We start from the raw sequence: 14704 nt of genomic DNA, 5'->3' as shown, positions 1-14704 counted from the left end.
TAAGAGTGACCTGCATTCACATCAAACATGGGCTGATCAACCTTCTCTTTTTCTTTTCGTGATACCTGCATACCACTATCTGCATTGCTTTGAGAAGATTCTCCTGATCTCAATCTGCCTGTCCACGGCGAAGAATGTGAACCACTGCTAGAGGACGCTCCAGGTCCACTAATATTTTGTGACTGCTGCTGTGAATTCTGTGCAGCATTACCATTTTGTGCATCTACATCATCAATCACATTTACTGGTTTATACCAGCTACTCATCTCATCAAAAACAACATCTCTGCTCACTGTAAACTTACGAGTAGAAGGGTTATAGCATCTATACCCTTTTTGCTGCAGAGAGTAACCAATAAAGATGCACTTCTCAGCTTTTGGATCCAACTTGGATCTCAACTCATCTGGCACATGTACATAGGCAATGCAACCAAAAATTTTCAAATGAGAAATATCTGGTTTCCTACCAGTATACCTCTCCTCTGGAGTCATCCCATGTATTGCTGCAGTGGGAGTCCTGTTCATTATATAGACTGCTGTAGCAACTGCTTCAGCCCAATAAAAATCTGGCAAGTCTTTTTCATTGAGCATGGCACGAGATACCTCTCCAATATGCCTGTTTTTCCTTTCTGCAATTCCATTTTGTTGTGGGGTATAACTGCATGAATATTGCTGCTTTATGCCATGCTCCTGTAAGAACTTTGCAAACTCATTTGAGAGGAACTCTCCCCCTCCATCTGACCTTAGGCATTTTATTTGCAGACCTGTTTCTTTTTCAGCCATAGCTTTAAGGGTTTTGAAATGCCCAAAAACTTCACTTTTCTTTTTCATAAAATACACCCAAACTTTTCTGCTATAGTCATCAATAAAAGTGACAAAATAATGACAGCCTCCAAGAGATGCAGCTTTAGTAGTCCACACATCAGAGTGGATTAATTCCAATGGCTTCTCACTCTCTTGAACATGTCTAGGAAATGGTTTCCTTGCCTGTTTTCCAAACTGACAGGCTTCACATACCTTATGCATTTCTGCAACCTTGAATTTTGGCAATCCTGCAACAATATTTTGGGCCTGCATTGATTTAAGTCACTGTACATTAACATGACCAATGCGTTTATGCCAGATATCAATATCTGCAACTACACCGGTCCCATGTGCAAACATTGCTGCACTCAATTCAGACATGTATGCATCCAACGTAAACATTCTGCCCTTCTTCTTTCCTTTTGCTATCAAGCGACCTTTATTTTTCATATCCTCAACAAAGCATCCATGAGTATTAAATCTGACCTGCAAGCCCTGCTCAACCATTTGACCAACAGAAACCAGATTCTTGGTGATATTCGGGACATGAAATACATCGGAGAGGTATTTCTTTTTCCCATCCTGCATAGACAAAGGAATTTTTCCAATCTGCACAATAGGGTGTGCAGTATCATCACCAGTCTCCACAAATCCTGGTTTTTCCATTTTTCTTGCATCCTCCATCCATTCTGCATGACCTGTCATGTGGTTTGATGCACCTGAGTCAACATACCATACATCATTGCTTTCTTCTGCACTTGTCACAGAATTGTTCATGTGCTGCACCATGAACAAATGCTCATTTCTGTCATCACCCTGTCTGCTAGAAGATGCATAATTCCCTTGTTGCAGTTTTCCATTCATGATGTCATTCTGCTTTTTATAGCAGTCTTCAGCCATATGACCCATTTTACCACAGTAGTAGCATTCAACATTACTGTTTGCATTTTGACCTCTTTGCCATCCACCACGACCTCTTTGGCTCCCCCTGCCTCTAGAGTTACCACGTCCTCCTCCATAGGACTGGTTTTCTTGAGTTTGCTGCATATTCTGATTTCTACCACGGCCTCCAAATCGGCCTCCTCTACCTCTGCCTCTACCTCTTCCAGCATTTGAGTAGAAGACAGCTTCTTTTGAAGTTCCTCCTGAAGAAGATGCACCACCATTTCTCTGTTCCTCAGAAATTAGAAGAGCAATCAACTCCTCAAAATCAGGAAATCTTTCACGAACTGAAATGGATGTCCAAAACTGTGCATAATCCTTTCCTAGACCATTCAAGGTCACAGAAACTAAATCATCATCTTCCATTGGCGACCCGATGGAAGCAAGTGCATCTGCAATCTTCTTCACTTTCATGTGGTAGTCATTGATGCTCATACTTTCTCTTTGCACATTATGCAACTCTTGCTTGAGCTGCATTTTCCTGGCTTGCGTATTTGTGCTATACATTTTTGACAAAGTATCCCATGCCTCCTTTGGCGTACTTGCATCCTGAATATGCACAATCATAGAGTCTGAAATATTGATAGACAGCCAATACATAACTTTCCTGGCTCTCTCATGCCATGTTTTGAATGCCTGCATTTGATGTTGATTGGGAACATCAGGAAGAAGTGGTTCTTCTTCATTTCCTGCAACAAATTTCCAATATCCTTTTCCCATAAGGAAATTCGTCATTCTAAACTTCCATGCTTGGAAGTTGTTCTTGTCAAGCTTTTCAGTTACAATCTGTGAAAGAGAATCAGACGCCATTACAGAATACTGCAAAAAATTCTGTCACTTCAAAGAACACAGCTTCAACCTCACAAGGGCTAATCTGCAAAACTGGCAAAAGTGGTATTTGACCACACAGTCACTTCCTAGTGACGATTTTGCATCAACAGGTAACAGGGATGATTCTGTAACTCCCAATGTCTCTGCGCACAAGCATACGATGCAATTTCTACAGTAACTTTTCACCGACCTGTAGAACAGTGGCTGCACAGCATAAAACTGGGCCTTTTTCTGAGTGCGTGCAGAAAACTTCCGCCTCCAAAACAGGCCCCGAAATGGCCTCAAATCAAAAAAATAAGGTCGCCGCGAAGGGCGTCTCAACCTGAGACAATGCACTCCTGCACTTTCCGACTGTGCTACCTGCAGAGATCTGCTCCCAAAACAGAAAATGAAAGCAACACTGCTCCTCTTACCAGAACACCGCGAGCTTGGCTTGCTTTCTTGAGCTCCTTACCACGAACAAGGCTCTGATACCATGTCAAGATTGTGGGAGAGAAGGAAGGAGTCTCGCTTGAAGCTTTCTTGCTTGCACAATGGGGGAAGACACATAAGGGTGGAGGCTGAAAACAGTTTTTCCTCTTCTTAGTTGTGTAAGCCAAAAGAACTCAAGTACAAAGAAATAGAAGAACCCTCTATATGGGTCTCAAAACCAAACTCAACTAACTAAGGTGGCATACTAACTGAGCCACAAACTAGAGTAGATAAGGATAGCTATCATGTAGCTATTATTCATGGGCGGTGTACCAACCACGTCTGCAACTGACAAGTCGGTGACATAAATACACAACGGTCACCCTGGCGTATCACGAGTGGAGCTCGATATCTCAACACTCAACACATGCGGACATTGATGATGGACCGCTTGGTTAGATGGGTCCACACATCTACACTTAGCACGTCGGTGGTCATTATGACTCTCACATAGCCATTGACTCATTACTTATTGTATTCTAGTTGTTACATCTATTTACAGCTGGCATAGTTATAGCACCAGTCGACTAGTGTAGTCAATTATGCATTTTTGACTTAGTAGGCCACTTTCCTTTTTGTTGTATCTTATCTATACTTTGTGTACATTGTAAAGAGTGTGAAATAAGAAGAAGAAACTAGCAAAAAAACATTTTGGCCTCCATCTCTCTTCTTGTCTCTTGAGTGAGCTTCTCCTTGTGCATTCTGTGTGTGTTCGACACAGCATCTTGAGCAAGTCCCCCCACCACGCGATTCTTTACATATGCCAGCTATAAATAGGTATAACAACCTGAATATAATAAGTAATGAGTCATGGCCATGTGAGAGTCATAATGACCACAGACGTGCTAAGTGTAGACGTGTGAACCCATCTAACCAGGTGGTCCATCATTAATGTCCGCATGTATTGAGCTTGTCATCTCAATAGGCTTACAGGGATACATAATCTTGTCCTAAAGTAGAAAAGTCCATTATTGATGGAGAATTCTTGATACTTCATCTTTAGCTTTGGGTCTTGATCCTTGATGGGGATCTCCCTTAGCATTTTCTGATAGACTGGGTCATGATATGCCTCTTCTTTTGCTAGCTCAAGAATCAGGTTGTTTGGCATTGACACTCTTGTGGCTAAAGACCTTGCTGTTGATGGATCTCGCAAAATAAGAGAATTTAGAAATGCCTTGCGACTGAGTGCATCGGCAACCACATTCTCTTTTCCAGGCCTATATTTGATTTCAAAATCGTATTCTTCTAGCACTTCAATCCATCGACGTTGCCTCATATTGAGCTCATTCTAGGTGAAAATCCATTTAAGACTCTTGTGGTCTGTTACTAAGGAAAATTTGTTTCCTAGCAAGTAATGTCTCCAAAGTTTGAGAGCATGGATGACAGCCAACAGCTCCAGGTCGTGGGTAGCATAATTCCTTTCATGGCTCTTCAATTTTCTTGAAGAATATGCTACTGGATTATCTTCTTGCATAAGTACACATCTTAAAGCAAGTGTGCTAGCATTAGTTACCACTTCAAACTTCTTAAGCTTTGTTTTAGTTTGTCAAAGCTGGTACGTTCAGTAGGTGACCATACAATTGCTACTTGCTTATTTAGTAGATCAGTCATAGGTGCTGCAATCAAAGCATAATCTTTGATGAAAATTCTGTACCATCCTGTCAATCCAAGAAAACTATGTATTTCTTTGACAGAAGTTGGTGTTGGCCATTCCAAAATGTCTCTCACCTTAGTTGGATCTACTGAAATTCCTTTTGCTGATACAATGAATCCCAGATATTCAATCTGTTGCTTGAAAAATGTGCACTTCTTCTTCTTGGCATAAAGCTTCTGTGCTCTCATTGTTTCAAGAACAATGCGAAGCTGGGGTTCATGATCTTTTTCATGTTTTGAGTAGACTAGGGTATCGTCAAAGAAGACGAGTACAAAGTCATCAAGATAGGGCCTATAGATATCATGCATTAACCTGTTGAAGGTAGCAGGAGCATTCGTCAGCTCAAATGACATCACTAGGAATTCCAAGTGTCCATACCTTGTACTGAATGCAATCTTCGGGATATCTTCTTCCTTGATCCTTATCTGATAATATCCAGATCTGAGATCTATCTTTGAGAAGATCTTTGCCCCTTGAAGATGGTCAAGTAATTCATCTATTCTTGGAATGGGGTATTTATTTTTTATAGTTGCTTGATTCAACCCTCTGTAGTCAATGCATAGGCGAAGCTTTCCATCTTTCTTTTTTTGGAACAACACTGGAGCTCCCCATGGTGAGCTGTTAGGATGGATGTAGCCTTGTTGAGTTGCTCTTTCAGTTCGATAGCTTTCGAGATGGACATCTTATATGGCCTCTTTGCGACCGACGCAGCTCCTGGCACAAGTTTGATTTCGTGGTGGACTTCCCTTTGGGGAGGAAGTTCCATCAGCTCTTCAAGAAATACATCTACATATTCCTTTGACCATGAAGGTTCTTCTCCAGCTTCTTGATTCTGATCTAGCGTATTCGATTTAATCAAGTAGATAGGTAGACCCTTTTGGACACCTTTTATTATCCGTGTTGCTTTTGTCAACTGTATTTTTGGCTTACCAGCCTCACCTTGGGTCGTGACTAGTTCCCCTTTAGAATTTTGGAAGGAGACTTAGCCCTTCCCATAGTGGATGTGGGCATCATTGGGTATTAGCCAATCCATTCCGAGTAAACATTCGTGGACACCTAGGTTCATTACCCTGAATCTCACAGAAGTTGGCTTCCCACCCAGTAGGAATTTCACCTTAGCAGTTTGCCTAGTACAAGTGACCTCAAGACCATTTTCTAATTCCATAAGTAAAGTAGGTGCATCTATTGTGGCTATCCCTAATCTTTTTGCACAGATTGGCGAAATGAAGGAATGTGTACTACCACAGTCAATCAGGGTTTTGAAGCTTTCACCTTGATATTCTGATGGAGTTTGAATCACCGAGAATTGGTGATTTGGACCCTTCTTGTGAAGAGTGGTGTGAATCGTTGCCCTCTCCATGTCAGCATCCATCGATGGATCTTCTTCATCGTCTAGATCCTTGTTGGAAACATTGGAGGTTCTCCCTCTGGCCATAACGGTGGTTCCTTGTCCATGAGCGGACCTATTTTGACCTTGGAATTGCCCTTGGTGATGCCCTCTGCCAAGCTTGGGACACTCCCTCTTGAAGTGTCTGTGCTCGTTGCAATGGAAGCAACGTGGATTGCGATCATTGCTTTGTGTTGGAACTGTTAGAAATGCGAGATCTAGAGCATGGCAAAGGCGGAAGCTATGGAGGATGGAAGATGAAGATACTACTCATGTTGACATTGACAAAGAAGACAACTGTTACACAAGTGAATTAGGTTTCAAGATTGAGACTTGAACTCATAAACACAATCTTGTGTAGGACTGACAATGACACAGAGACTTGAATGAAAGAGACAAGTACTATTGCATTATCATCATATGAAAGTGATAGTCAAGTACATCATTATATAGGATTGCTTGGTGGCACATTTCATCCACTGTGCATATGGGATTCTGTCTCTCTTCCTAGAATAAATTGCATCTTCCTAACCTAGCTGTTCCATACAAAGGGGCATACACAAGGTGTGATTGATAGATTCTCAACACCCCTCCTCAATCACAACCTGAAAGTACAAAGTGTGTAGAGGCTTTAGTGAGAGCAGTACCTGCAAAGTGTGGGCATACCACAAACATGGCAAAACACCAGAGGCTGTCGCAGAAAAGGCTAAGTGTGGGTACCATAAACATGGTGGACATCCAGAGGCTGTAACAGGGGCCTCACAAAGTGTACAGAGGCTGTAGTACAAGGCTTACATGAGGAGTTTACAAAGCTTATGAAGGAACATTAAGGCAGGTACAATGCTTTTAAAACAGAAAATGAGAGACAAGGACCGATAAGCCCTTGTGGTCTTTTTCAGCATATGCTATTTCTTTGTCAGCATCATGGAAAATCTTCTTATCTTTCTTCTTTGGTTCTTCAGCTTTGAATGATGTGGTCTTTTGGTCTTCATGGCTGATCTTCTTATTGTCCTTCTTCCTTTGCTCTTTGATCTTATGGTCTTCTTGATGGACTTTGCTTGTAGCATTTTTGAGTTTGCTCTTCCAGTTGTCCCCCTCAAGCAAAGAATTTCTTATTTTCCCCAAAGCAATAGGCATGTCTTCTAGTTCTTCAAATAAACACAAGGATGAAACTTGAATCAAGGCTTGAATCTTCCCTGCAAGTAGAATAGGCACATCTTCTATGTAGTGTAGATAAACAACACAAGTCATGTTGCTCTTCATGGAGTGTATCCACATAGCGATCTTTTTGTTCGTCATTTCCATGACCAAGGATGAGCAGCAAATCAACTCCAGATTCTCAGATTTATCAGTGGAAGGGCAGATTGCAGTGTGTCAAGAGACACAAGTAATATTAGTGTGAAAACACACTATGTAGTTTGATTCTTGATGCTTGTTGATGTCGTCTCGTTGAACTTGACCTTCACTTTGAATCTTCTGCTTGCTAGCTTGGAAGGCAAATCTTGTTGGGAACTTCAGTGACACAGTGGATCAGAGTGGCAGGGCCTTCAGTGAGCTTGGAGGAGTGAGAAATTGAAAAAAAATGAAGCTTTCAAGGTTTTGGCTATGGCTGACTTTTAGGGTTTCTGAGGCAGCCCTGGTTTTTTTACAGATTGTGGGAGCTGTGGTTGACCATTTTCAAAACTTTTTTTATGAAAATGTAGCTCATGAGATGCTCTACCAAAGCCCTAACCTCCTCGTCCAGATCGCGGCCCGTACTGCACGCGCAGATTCGAATTCCGTGAGCAGGCGCAGTTTGTACAGACTTCCGCGATTTCCGCAATGCTGGGCTCGATGATGACCAATGTTCGACTGTGATGTATCAGGGAGCTTCGCCACGAGTAGAGGGATGTTTCTCCAGAAGGAATCGTGGGCTAAGATGGCTTGTAGAGTAAGATATAGAAGCTCCAAGCAAGGTAGGTCCTGTCTGGCTATGGCAGACACAGAGCAGAGATTGACAGTTTAAGCAATGCTGAGCTATGGAGTGGCCAATGTCAAGATCTTAAGTGATAGAAAGAAGCCTTGGGAGTCAAGTAACAAATGGCTAGAAGAGAGTAGGTTCAGATATGACCTGTGGAGAAAGATCCAGGAGCTTCAAGTTGACAGGGTGCTGCTGGCTATGGCTGCCATGGAAGCTTCAGTGAGGATAGAGGTAAGAAATGGAACCATGAGCTGGACTTGAGCTGACCTGAGGTTAAGAGAGACTGAGAGAGGCTAGACAAGCAATGCCATGCCCAACTGGGCTCTGATACCATGTTAGAAATGCGAGATCTAGAGCATGGCAAAGGCGGAAGCTATGGAGGATGGAAGATGAAGATACTACTCATGTTGACATTGACAAAGAAGACAACTGTTACACAAGTGAATTAGGTTTCAAGATTGAGACTTGAACTCATAAACACAATCTTGTGTAGGACTGACAATGACACAGAGACTTGAATGAAAGAGACAAGTACTATTGCATTATCATCATATGAAAGTGATAGTCAAGTACATCATTATATAGGATTGCTTGGTGGCACATTTCATCCACTGTGCATATGGGATTCTGTCTCTCTTCCTAGAATAAACTGCATCTTCCTAACCTAGCTGTTCCATACAAAGGGGCATACACAAGGTGTGATTGATAGATTCTCAACAGGAACAAAGTTGTTGATAGCATTGGCTCTAGCTTTCTTTCTTCGGCCCTGATTCTGACCCTGCGCTCGCTTAGTCTGAGCCATAGACATACCCTTATTCTGATCCTTGTAAGGCCACATCCTATTGTTCCTTGGTTTGGTTTGCACCTCCTATATTATTGGAGCAACTCGAATGAGTGCGTCTTGTAGGTCCGTTGGGTGCATTGATTCCAGTCGAGTGTTTATGGGTGGATTCAACCCAACACAGAATTTTGACACCTGTTGTGTCATATCCATTGGGGGTGCATACTTTAGAAGTGAAATGAACTTCGAATAATATGCTTCAAGGGATAATCCTAGCTACTTCAAGTTATAGAATTCATTCATCTTTTATGTGCGGTAGGGAGGTGGCAGATACCTCCCTCGCACAGCTTCCTTAAGCTTATCCCAAGTGACTGTCCCCTCTGAGATCGCTTGGTCTCTACACCACTGTTTCCACCAAAGTCTCGCTTTGCCTGTAAGCTTAAGTTTAGCGAGCATGGCTTGGTTAGCAGATGCAGTTCTTGCTGCCTCAAAATAGTCCTCCATGGACTCAATCCAGATCTCGACGTTGGCTTGAACAGTCCTTTCCTTGCCATCAAACTCGGGTGGCTTAATTTGTTTGAGAAGGAATTTCTTCTCTTGAACCACAGTTGGACATAGTGCACGAGTTGGATTTGGAACCTACGCTTGGGGTTGCATCTGAACAATAAGATTCTTTATGTTAACATCTTATCATACGTTCCCATATCATGTTAATATGACTAGCACAGCTTTTAGCCAAGTGATTTAATCACTTAACACCTTAGCTAACATTTACGATTAAGATAAAAAGTCTTATTTATTCATGAAGTCATAACCCTTGAGTACATTTATTTTGGATAAGTAGGATAGGCTGATTGATACATCAGTTTGGGAAAAATAGGATTGTGTTACAATCGGCTACAAGGATGGAGTAATAATATGGAGTGGGGTCATGGATTTTCAGGAAACGGGAAGTCATAGGAAGCTTGGGGTATCCCTTCCTTTGATACACGTTCTTCTCATAGCGCCCTAACACTTTGATTTTGTCAGCAGAGATCACCCGTGTCACTTCTTCATAGACATACTTGTTCTGCTTGACGTGCTGACTGCTAACATGCAAAGTTACATTTACGTGACCTTTGACAAAGATGAATAGCTTCACAATCTTTAAATCCTCCATCCACTTGATTCTCTTCAAGTTGGTCTGAAGGTACGTGAGTTGGTGGGTTGCTATGTAGTATATTCCTGAGTCTCCCATCCATCTCTGTTTTGCATACAAGGGAAAAGGATTATAGATGCAGTCCAGAATATCCATCATGCCAAGCATCTGGCAATAATTCGAAGCATGCATTGCAGTCATGAACATCACCTGGAACACCAAGAACTTGCTCCATGCTTTGTGACTGTGCAAACCAGCATCCATAAGTGAATAAAGAAATGTTTTCAATAGAAAACACTGCTCTATTCTACTCACCTTCCCCTATTTATCCCCTTACTCCCTTTATTTTCCTCAATTAGGTTCCCTTGTAATCCTTAGATCCCGTTGGTTCGCTCTAATACCAACTGTAACATGTCCACTCATTCGCTTGTGGGACATGTCTTAGCAGCCCATCGGGAAGAGAGTCTAGAAAGTGCCGCCTGACACTCGCAAGGAATGTCACAGGTTTGCAATCTAGGTCTTCTCGAGTCTGCCTCAAGCAGAAGTGTCGAGCCGTTCCCACTTAGAATCGACCTGAAGTCAGGGTTCCTTTCCTATCAGCAAAGTCTCTAGGAAGTAGCTAGCGTCGAGATCCAGATGGACCACTTTGCGTAGGAACAATAGAATCGAAGCGGATTCATACTGCACTTGGTTCATGGAGAATGGGAAACAAGAGGGATGCGAAGCTCAACCTCTCTACCATAAGGCATAGTTCCATTCCTTTCCCCTAAAACAACATAAATGGGGATTCTAACTCTACTGATGCTAGGTCTTCATAGTATCGTTTTCACGTCTTTTGAGAAAAGTTTCCAGCTAATCGGGGCCACCCTTCCGTAGGACAGACCCAAGTCACGTCCACCGCACTTTCCTCAGTTTTCTTAGCTACCTAATTACCTACCACATTATGTTTGACATGCAAAGGCAGCTTCCTTAATTAATAAATTTAAATAGAGGCTCCTTCACATAACTTAGGCACTGACACAAAAACAATGAAAAGATTTTTTTTTAAATATCTGATATTTATTTATCATATTCCCGGAATACATCAAATATCATGCCCGAAGGCTATCCCAGCAATCTACAAGATTACTACTCCAAGTTTCACCCGTAGACTAGTACACGCGCCTCAAGATCCCATCTCGAGTCACGTCGGCCTCTTGTGTGGGATCCAGAGGCAAGGAATTTATAGCCAAAGCCTCCCCTGGCACTCTCAAGTGTCCTCCCACTCCAAGCAGCACCCACAGAGAGACCTCTCGCGGTGGGCTAGGTCCATATACCCTTTGCGGCTAACAACCCCCTTGGATAGGGCCAAGCAGACAGTCGGAGGTAATTGAACCTGCCTCTCCCTTCAGGCTTTTAACCTGAAGCATTAATTATTTTTCCTTGAGTTAGTTCCTTGAGCAAAGAAATTCAAACAATGTATGTACAATCACGATCATTTTGGAGGTCGTTTGTACGACCAACTGCTAAGGTGTGATTCCTTTTTCCCAAATTCTCCCAGCATCCGATCCTATATCGTTCGCAACTTGGTGAGATCCCAAGGGCCTCACAAGCTAGGTTTCTTGTTTTCTCTTTATCTTCGGGTTAGGGTTTGTACCCTACCGACCCTAATTATCCTTACCTTAGGTCTCTTGGTAAAAATAGGTCATGGACAACCTCGTTGTCCTTGGTTGGTCAACTTGCTGGTTATCTCCTAGATCCCTTGAAGTATCTATGTGATCTTTCCTTCGATCCCTAATTGACCAAGGATACTTTTTGCGATACAAGAATACCTAATCTTAACCCCCTTTTTCAATAGTACTCATATGCACTAATGTTTGCCCCTTTCTAACCCTTTCTTTGAGCTTGTCTAACTACGTTGATTAAGATAAGTATTGACTTTACTCAACGATTTCAAGGCCAATATACAAAGCATGAATTCAAACATTTTAGTGCACATTAATTTCATGCAATCTTTTTATGCGTGCAATCTTGATATTACCCATGCATGCAATAGTTCCTTCGTATGCATCTAGTATGGATGCGACAACCATATCACTTGATTTTGCTAATCAATTCGAGAGGAAGACCCTTAAGATATGTCTACCCTTCCATGAACTTATCTTTTTATGATCATGCAATTAAGGTATGAAAGAAACCCATGATAAATACTAGTCACAAGCAATAGTTTTGTACGACACATGTGAAGGTCCTTTCAATGCATGCGACTTAACATGTTGCTTGTTTATGCGAGAATCTTTCCCATGCATGTAGAAGTTTTCCTTGCATGTATCTAATATGACTGTGATACTTTATGCATTTCACCATCAATCTCAAGAGAAAACCCTACGATATGCCATTTCCCATTCAATACACGATGGAGCATAATTAATATATCTGGGACACGAAGGTAATACTGAGTCGTTCCATTAGTGCAGCTAACTTCCATGAAATCACCCCGTGTTTGCAAATATTCATGCAACTCATGCGTTAGACTTTTTTATTAAATTCAAGAGAACCTTCTTAAATAATGCAATGAAACAATTTTTATGAGAGTGTCTAATGCAAAAATTCCCTATGAATTTATTCGATACGTATTTCATGAACTTTGTATATATGAGGTTACGTTATCATTTAACATATTGAGTTCATCGACAAGGAGTGCGGGATCATGGACCTGATTCTTGACAATCGAAACCCCATTAGCAGCCACTCCTCCACCTTGGGTAGAAACACACTGCATAGTTGCTAGTTGTGTACCTCTTGGGTGCTATCTTTCATGGAAATCTAGTGGCTTTTGTGTGCAGAGATAGCTATTAGATGCGCAGGAATTTCCTGCAAATTGTCCAGCAGCTTCCCACCAATCCTCACGGCCTTTGCACTTGAATTGATGTGGTCACGGATTAAGGAAAAATTAAGCCGGGTCTTGCGGGTGAAACACCTCCTAAAGGAGATGCTTTGGAAGCTTCCAAACTCCTTTCTCTTCTCTAAAAGAAAAAATCAGACGATGTCTTCTCTCCTTCTTTTGACGAAACGATGGCGGGGGGGGGGGGGAGGGATGATGATGATTATGATGATAATGATGAAGAAGATGATGGTGATGACGGCGATGATGAAGTGGGGGAGGTAAGATGATGATGATGGTGGGAGTGGCGACGACATCACCACGGCGTAGGGGAGGGGCCGTGCTGCTTCCGACAGCTTGGGGGGTTATATAGGGGGAGGGAGGTCTTATGGAGGGGGCCAAGTGGAGGGCGGCCTACCATGCTACCCCCCCACTTGGAGGGTATATGGTTAATCTACCTCTCTTTCTCTCTCTTTCTCTCTCTCTCCCTCTCTCTCTTTGACATCCTATTGAAAGGGAGAGAGAGGAGATTAAAAGAATTTGCACCAAATTAAAAAAAAATTACCTTGAGAGGGGAGTTCCCGTGGAAAAGAAACAGGTAGACTACATGGGGGATATTACACTTCTTTAACCTACACACATATGTGGGATGCTCTAAATCCTCATAACCTGCTGCTGCTCTATATACACATCTTCTTGCAATTCACCATGCAAGAAGGAATTCTTAATATCCATTTGCTGCAAACTCCAACCTTTGGTTGCTTCCAAGGCAATCACACATCTAACAGTTGCCATCCTAGCAACTGGACTGAATGTCTCTTCATAATCTATGCTATATGTTTGAGCATAGCCTTTTTTGCAACCAGCCTAGCTTTATACCTGCTAACCGAACCATCTGTATTATGCTTGACTTTGTAAACCCACTTACAGCCAATAGCTTTCTTACCCTTAGGTAAGGATACCAAATCCCAAGTCTTATTGGCTTCTAATGCAGCCATCTCCTCATCCATTGCTGCATCCCAATGAGCATGACCAACAACATTCTCAAAACAAGTGGGCTCAACATCCTCAACTATTTTCACCATATAGGCATAATGGTGAGCTGCATAACCTTCAAAACCAAATCTTTTAACAAGATATCTGACCCTACTAGATCTACATACCATCGGATCACTCAATGGAGCCTTTACATTACTATGAGCTCTCTGTAAACCTGGTGTCCTGACTGAAGGAATACCAAGCTCATCATCCAAACTCTCTGAACCACTAGAATCTCCGTTAAATCCCAAATGACTGGTAGATGCATCATTACCATCCAACACTTTCTTCTTTTGTTTGTCCTTCCCTGTAACACTTATAGATCCACCTGAAGATGTGGGGCTACTCCTTAGTCTCCCAGACCAAGGGCTCACTGTAGGTATAGTACCAGATGATGTTTCTGGTCCATTAAGACTCTGTGATTCTTGTTTTTCTTTCTCCACATAGCTGTCCTAATCATTATCATAATTTAATACATCACCATCAGGTGTATACCAGCTGCCCATCTCATCAAAGATAACATCCCTGCTCACTCTGAACTCACACAGGGTTATAATAGTGATACCCTTTATGCTCTAAAGAGTATCCAATAAAAATAATTTTTTCTGACTTTGGATTAAGCTTCTTCCATATCTCATCTGGCACATGAACATATGCGACATCCAAATACCTTCAAGTGCAATACATCGGGCTTCTTGCCAGTAAAGCATTCTTTAGGAGTCATCCCATGAACTGCAATTGTGGGGGTTCTGTTCATAATATAGGCAGTAGTATGGATAGCCTCATACCAAAATTTTTTGGGCATATTCTTTTCAGTCATTAATGCCCGTGCAACT

Source organism: Lygodium microphyllum, chromosome 12 (assembly GCF_053477565.2).
Source record: "Lygodium microphyllum isolate KBCC chromosome 12, Lygodium_microphyllum_v1.1.10, whole genome shotgun sequence".
Taxonomy (NCBI): Eukaryota; Viridiplantae; Streptophyta; class Polypodiopsida; order Schizaeales; family Lygodiaceae; genus Lygodium; species Lygodium microphyllum.
The sequence above is the reverse complement of the archived record's forward strand: the minus strand, read 5'-3'. Positions refer to the sequence as shown.